Genomic DNA, 7,897 nt, shown 5'->3' on the forward strand with positions numbered 1-7,897 from the left:
AATAGAGAGCAGTGTGTCCTAGCCAGAGCTAAGCTGCTTCAGTCCAGGTTAAGCGTGAGTAATCTGTGTTGGCTCACAGGCCCCCAATAGGCCCCGGGCCCTCACTCCCTGCCCTATCCTCTATGCTTAATCTGCCCCTCACTGCTACCCCCCCTGCCCTGCCCGGCTCTCTCTACCCTCACCTCCCGCCACACTATTGTCTCTATATTAAGAGTGAGAGCCACAGAGGCTGCACAGACAAGGCCAACAGCAGGGCGGCAACTAAGCATTATTTTCATTGTCAGTTAATCTGTCAATTATTTTCTCGATTCATCTATTAGTTGTTTGGTCTCTAAAATGTCAGAAAATGTTGACAAATGTGGAGCAGTGTTTCCCAAAGCCCAATATGACGTCTTCAAATGTCTTGTTTTTGTCCACAACTCAAAGATATTCAGTTTACTGTAGAGTAAGGTCTTGCTACTTAAGAGAAAATAAACGCTCTGGGTTGTTTGCATGATATTTACAATAATACCAATCATGATTGTGATTGCATAAACCAATCACAATCGTCTTGGGTGGCGCTAAGCTGCGGACGCAGCAACGGTTAACGTTAAAGACTGTCATAATATGTAAAGACTGGGGATCTCGCAGGGTCACACATTGCAAGACTACAACTAGATTCGTTTTGAAAAATGTAACCAAGCTAGCGCTAGCGTAGTTGGTAACTTGAGGGAAAGTCTGCAGATTTTCTGTTCTGCCGTACATGCCGACTGACTGGGACTGAGTTTTATGACCTTACACCAAACAATGGAGACGACGGGAGCCCCCCCCGGACTCTAACAAGACTCTCAGGATTTCATTCTGATATTGTAAATTAGTCTGCGACAATGGAATCGCTTGCAAAGTCGTTTGGTGTAAGGTCGGCATTAGTGAGTTCTTGTTCTTTAGAGAGAGACTTCCAAACCAGGACACCAAAGAGAAAGAGAAAATCGATTTGATTAAAAGCACGATATAATAATGTCATTATGGTTTTCTCTTCTCTTTATCTACATGGGAGTAGAACAGTTTCCTCAGACAGTGAAGTCGCTGTCTGAGGCAAAGAGTACAAAAGCTTTGACAGGAGCAGCTTGTCAGATGTGACCTGATGACAGAGAGCGTATGTTCTGTCATTAGTTGCTCTTCTACTTGCGCTGTAATAATGAAGTGAAGCGAAGGAGGACAGCAGACCTGTCAGCTGCTGCTCCTCCAGCTCTAAAGGCCCGGAGAGGAGATTAAAAGCACTGGAAGATCTGTCAGCTGAGAGATGTCTTTATATGTCTTCCAGTATACTCTTTCACTGTTGCTTTAAGAACTGTGTGTCTACTCAAATGTTTATTGTGAAGAATGCTTTGGGTTACTTTGTCACATTTTTTTTATTTTTCTTTAGACAACTGTATAAGAACTGTGTTCAAATGTGTAAAACAGACAAATGTCAAAAGCATTTGTAAGTACAAATTTTTGGTCCGGTAAGAAAATCTGTACAAAGATCAAATGTGTAACAAGGAATAAAAATATATTTTATATAGGCCTACTTAAATGATCTGCTCGACCATTAAATAATCATTTTTTGGTAATTTGTGAATAAAAATAGTTAGAAATAAAAAAAAAAATAACTCCATCTGCTTTCCTGCAATCTGACAGGTATTGGGGAAAATGTATTTGGTAATTCATTTTACTTATTACTTATTATACTTAGTGTTTTGTATTACAAATACAAGCAAATATTCCCTGCCCTTAAATGCTGCATGCAACGCAAGCTTTTGGTTTAGAGTACAGGCCCCATTTTTTATTCCAACTCACAGCACAGCTGAGGAGCATCATTTTAAATTACATACAAATTGGACCACCTGTAATCAAAATACTTAGCAGTATTGGATCTCGGCACGGCCGCGGAGGGAAGCCAAGCACTGTTCATCTGCACACACTGCCCACACAGCCATGACAGAGCTGGAATTAAATCAGCAAAATGTATCTCTAAAGCCCTATTCGCACGGGACTAGTATTACCTGGTGATCTCTAGTCATTTGTAATAATTACGGAGGTTGTGATCTTAATCCCATGTGATTCGCCCATGTCTGTTATTTGTCAAGTAAAAATTCCCCAGCAAATGACCTACAATGTTTCGCCAAACACCGAGGTCCTGTGATAATATGTGATTTGGCGGGGTCGTACATCATGTTTTCAACGTTTTTGTTTCCTGTGTGCCTTTTTATCCCTCTTGCAAAGACAGATAGGGTTTTGGGATTGCGGAGCATCGCAGCGGACGCTGGCTTTCATGGCCAACCTAGTCTGGACCACTGTCGGACCAGAGACTCCCATCACTAATCCTAATCGATGCGCTCCCTGCGGCTTTGTCCCAGGGCTGACGGTGATGCTGTGTGGGTGCCGCCGCAACGTGAAATTTACAAAATTTTAGGTCATGCAAATGTTTCACAATAAACGCCTAATACAGGCTTGAAGGGATTCCGTCCAATGAAGTCCTATAGAACTTTTTATTTGAAAGAGATACAGAATGTGCTGTGTTCCATTATTCAGCATAATGTCATAAGAAAAATTGAATGTGGAAAGGGAAGCTACATAGTAAAATATGACAAAATATACTTATCAAACAGAAAATCAGATATAAAGGCATGTCTAAGTCTACTTCAAATAAATCTTTTGTTCTGCTGCACATGGATTTATTTTACACAGCTTGTTCTAAAACTGTTAGTAGTCTGATGAGTGGTTCAAGACATTTAATTAATGAAGGGTGCTTGTTTTTATTTAAAAAAGTTAATATGGAACGAGGAAACACAAAGCAATGTTTCGATCCAAGCATTTTTAAGTGATTGAAGACAAGTCTATGCCACGAATAGTCTTTGTCCAATAAATAATGATGTTGCAGTAATTACATGACAGATCAGCTGTTTGGTCCGAGTACATTACACAACAATTTTAATCTGGGTTTTACCCATACGGAAATTAAACAGCAAGGACTGTCTGTGAATGATCTCCAGCGTAACTTTCCCCAGAGCTGTCAAATATACTGCTTCACACATAGGGGGGACTCTCCGCTATAAACTTAGCTATGAGACTTATAAGGGAGTTATTGGCATATCTCTGTCATCATCTTGCTTCAGAAAGCAAGAACAATGGACTCATATGAGCTGAAACTAAATCATTTGCCCAGCAGAAGTAAGATCTAGCTAGCCGAGCTCTTTTTAATTTTTTCCTGACATTGTATTTGTGTGCTCAGGTAGACATTTGCATTCATCCACCCAACTGATTGACTTTCTATTTGTTGCAACATTTCTAACATTGGCTTAAAATTCCCTTGATTGTGGAATCCAATGATTATGTAAAATGATCAGCTCAAATAACAGAGATCAGGCGGTCATGTAATAATAGGCCTAGTCATCATTTGAACACTGCAAATTCAACCAGAATCCGAGCTCTGGCTCTATTGTGTTGACTCCACCAAGCTGTGTAAATGAGCAGGAGTGGCCGACACAAAGACACTGTTTACACTGGCTTCGTTTGGAAACTCTCTGCTCAGTGGCTCAGCATAATCACTTGTTGTGGAAATCCCTTAACACTTCACTTCCATGTGGAGTGTGTGTGTCCATACCGATTTACCACATGGACTCGAGTCAGAGATAACTGCTGCTTCACTGACTGCACACTGTGCCTCTCATGTTTGCATTGTTTCTGTGTAAAGCACTCCACACACGATGAAAAGAACCAGACGATTGTTCATAGCATCCACCAGGGGCCCTAAACAAATGTAAACAATTACTTAGAAGTCAATTACTACTAAAGCTATTGTTCATATTACAATATAAGTACTACATATTTAGGATTCATTATTAGAGCTTTATTTGCCACATTCAAAAATAATGGGTAGTGAAACCTTAGCCTGTGTATAAAGATGGACAACACATCCCCACTTCATCTCACTGTACAGAAGTGAAGCCAAAATGTCCCAGATGCGGGCGCTGCCACCTTGTACTTTTGGAGCCAGAGTCTGGGCGGTGGAGCAAAGTCCCACCCATGCACCCGCCCAACCAATCGCAAATCAATCCCAGCTTTCAAGCATGATGTTTCACCCCGTTATTCTAGCATCACATAATGTATGTGATGTGTAATTTGATTTATTTACTTTTGGTCCATGTCCCATCCGCTTACATGGAGGGGGCTGGGGTTTATGTTCTATACTGCAGCCAGCCACCAGGGGGCAATCCAGATGTTTTGCCAATCTGTACAGTTCCACCTCATCGTCGGTCCAAACAAAGACATCTCTCGTCTTATTTTTCGCCATTGCTGCTCTTCCTCCGTAGTCTTTTCTGTAACTTAGCAACTATCACCAACCGGGCGGAGTATACATGCTGCTTCCTGTTGACACCGGCATGTGATATGCGTTTTAAGCGTGTTGGTAAGGACGGAGATTAGTTCTGCTACTGGAGCTCTTATGTGGACGGAGATCGTTTTTGTCTCAAAACCAAAAACCAAAATGCACTAGTGTGGACGTAGCCTAACGTCAGGAACACACGCTGAAGCGCCGCGAATAGCCGTGAAGCGTGTTAACCTCAGAGAATTCGAACACCACTACAAAATGGTGAACACACTATATAGGGAACTCATTTTCGTGATGATAGGGAACCGTTTCCAACACAGCTTCTGCCATTGTGAATCATCACTTTGGTGTTGTCCTCAGGATATAACTCAGCTGAAGATCTTTTTAAATTTTTTTCTCCTCTTCAATAAGATATAGTCGAGCCATTACCGTTGACAAGATAATGATAATGATGATCGTGTGTGTGTGTGTGTGTGTGTGTGTGTGTGTGTGTAGCTTGGTGACGCCACTGGAGGGAACTGTTATGACATGCCTGTTGTTGCTATAGAAACCCCAGAGTGGGGGTGTCTGACAAGAACCTTTTCTACTCCCTGACGGGAATACACACACACATACACAGAGTTGTTTTTCAGTGTGTGTCTGTGTGTGTGTGTGTGTGTGTGTGTGTGTGTGTGTGTGTGTGTGTGTGTGTGTGTGTGTGTGTTTGGCAGGCTGAAACATGGTGCAGCCTCTTGGGATCTCTTTGTGTGTCATTTTGGCCCCTAGGGGCCAGCAGGAAAACAACTGTACTCACCAGTTAAATGATGACAAACACAGTCTGGGAGACTGATTCTGTGTGTGTGTGTGTGTGTGTGTGTGTGTGTGTGTGTGTGTGTGTGTGTGTGTGTGTGTGTGCTTGCTTGCTAATAGGTGAGAAAAAGATTTCAGCAGCTGGACTCTTGCCAGTCTTCCCCATTAGTTATCAGCGTTTTGCCCTGGGGAGCCTAAACTGATTTGATCGGCTAATGTGTACAACAAGAGAACAACTGATCTGAATATCCAATTCTAGTTTATCGATTGCCATGAAATTTGGTACAGATATCCATGTTTCCCAGAGGACAAACCCTTTCAATTTTCCTCTCACGCCACCAGCAGATCAGAGTTTTTATTCATCCTGTGAAATATCTGGGGCATTTACTGGATAGGTTGGCACACACATTTGAACAGACATTCATGGTCCCCAGAGGATGAATCCTAATGACTTTAGTGTTCTCTTGACTTTTGGCTCTAGCGGCACAACGAGGCTAAAATTTGTGGTCTTAGGTTTAATGTCTCACCAACAATGGGATGGATTGCCATGACATTATACATTCATTCATTCATTCCCCTCAGGATGGATCGTTACACTTTGGTAATCCTGAAATTCCAGGTCAAAATATCTGCCATACAATTTATTAATGGACATGGAACCACCAAGTGACCGGTGCTCACTTTATGTATATCATAGCTCTGACAAAAAAACGATTCCATTAGTTTTTCACAATTGAAGTGTTAAGAAGACATATTTAATGTATTTATATTTTTATTCATACTGGAGGTAGAAAGTAGTTTAGTTAGACAGTGAGTTCCCTGAGCAGCTCCTTCAGCAGCAGACTGTTGCACCCTCAGTGTAACAAGGAGCGTTACCACAGGTCCTTTATTCCAGCAGCAGTCAGACTCTTTAATACAACATTATAATGTAGCACTGCTAGCTGATTCTGCAACATGAGGTATGACTTGACAATATTCTGCACTATGCATATTTATTTATTTATTTATTACTGTGTGTCACCTCCTACTGTTCAATATGCCATTTCTACACTGAAAACCCAAATAAGTAAGCAGTACTGCAACATTTTTTTTGTTTATAAACTCAAAAGTCTGAGGTTGTTAGAGCTTAAATATTTGGACTAACATAAACTTGCATTTTTTTTAACTTTAAAATATAAAATTAACATAACGTAACATAACATAAATAAAAACTCAGTATTTCATGTTCACTAAACTTCATATGAATCAAAAAATAAGAGTTAACTCAAAAGATTATAAATAAGTAGAAATTTTAAGTTTACATTACTTATTCCAATTAATTAATTTGAGCATTCGGGTTTACAGTTTCCGCATTTCTGATAATACATTATTTATTATTTTTCCTATGTCTATTCAATGTGTATTTGTCTTATTCTGATGTGTGTGAATTTTTTTTAGCTGCTGATCAATAAAGTCTATCTTATCTTATCTAATCTTATCCAGAGTATGCACAGTGCGTACAGGATTACGGCTGCCTGCGCCACTGCACACACACCTCTACAGGTGGAGCTGATGCTCTTCCCACTCTCACTTTACATAGAAGCATCAGATGATTTATGGCTGCATCCGATGCATATCTAAAACTTCAAAAATGCATTTGAAATTTCAGTTGCTGTTTGTGCAAGATCAGCATCAGCTACACATGCTGGGCAATATGGAGAAAATCAAATATACAAAATACAGTGATGTTGATATTGTAGTATTGACTATTGGTGCTTTCACAAAATATTAATACAATGAGAGTTTAGATAAATAATCACCAATAATGTGGACACAATGACTAAGTGAGTAAAGGCAAATAATAGAACAGCTATAACAGTCTGGTAAGTTCAGAAGAGTACATCACTTTACCGTAATGCAGCCTTTAATACCAGGAAAAGACAACACTTGTGTCATATCACAATATTACAATATCCAAAATTTAAGATGATATTAAGTCTTATATATCCAGCGGTGGAAGAAGTACTCAGATCCTTTATTTAAGTAAAATTACTAATACCACACTGTTAAAAATACTCTGTTACAAGTCAAAGTCCTGCATTGAAAATATTACTTAAGTGAAAGAAGGTAATTTTAGAAACTGGAAATGAAAAAAGGGTCGAAAGCGTCAAAAAAAGCTTCAAAAGCGTCAGATATGCGTTAAAGGCGTCAACAAACTACATGTGTTTTGTGTGCAGAAATCTTAATGTGTAAAGTAACTAGTAACTAAAGCTGTCAGATGAATGTAGTGGAGTAAAAGTACAATATTTCTCTCTGAAATGTAGCGGAGTAGAAGTAGAAAGTGGCATGAAAAGAATCAAGTAAAGTACAAGTACCTCAACATTTGTACTTAAGTACGTACTGGAGTAAATGTACTAAGTTACATTCCACCACTGCATATATCGATATCGTTATAATATCGATGTTGCCCAGTCCTAATCTCAGAGACAGATATCTCAAAACCTGGACGTTTTTTTGTTTTGCCTTTTAATGTTTCACTGCAGTGTCCATAGTTAATTCTCCACTTAAAAAAGCAATGTGTGGTCAAATGTTTCCCTCACAGACCCTTTTTTGGGATTCACGGGGCATTGGGACCAGGGATAACCTCAGTAATTATCACCAATCACGCGCGGGGGGGGGGACTTCAGGTCATACTGGTCCATGTGTGAGAAGGCTTTATTGAGACACTTGCTGCAGCCTTTTGTTGAAGGTCAGTCTTTTAAGTATCCAGGGTGGGCT

Source organism: Sander lucioperca, chromosome 7, assembly GCF_008315115.2.
Source record: "Sander lucioperca isolate FBNREF2018 chromosome 7, SLUC_FBN_1.2, whole genome shotgun sequence".
Lineage (NCBI taxonomy): Eukaryota > Metazoa > Chordata > Actinopteri > Perciformes > Percidae > Sander > Sander lucioperca.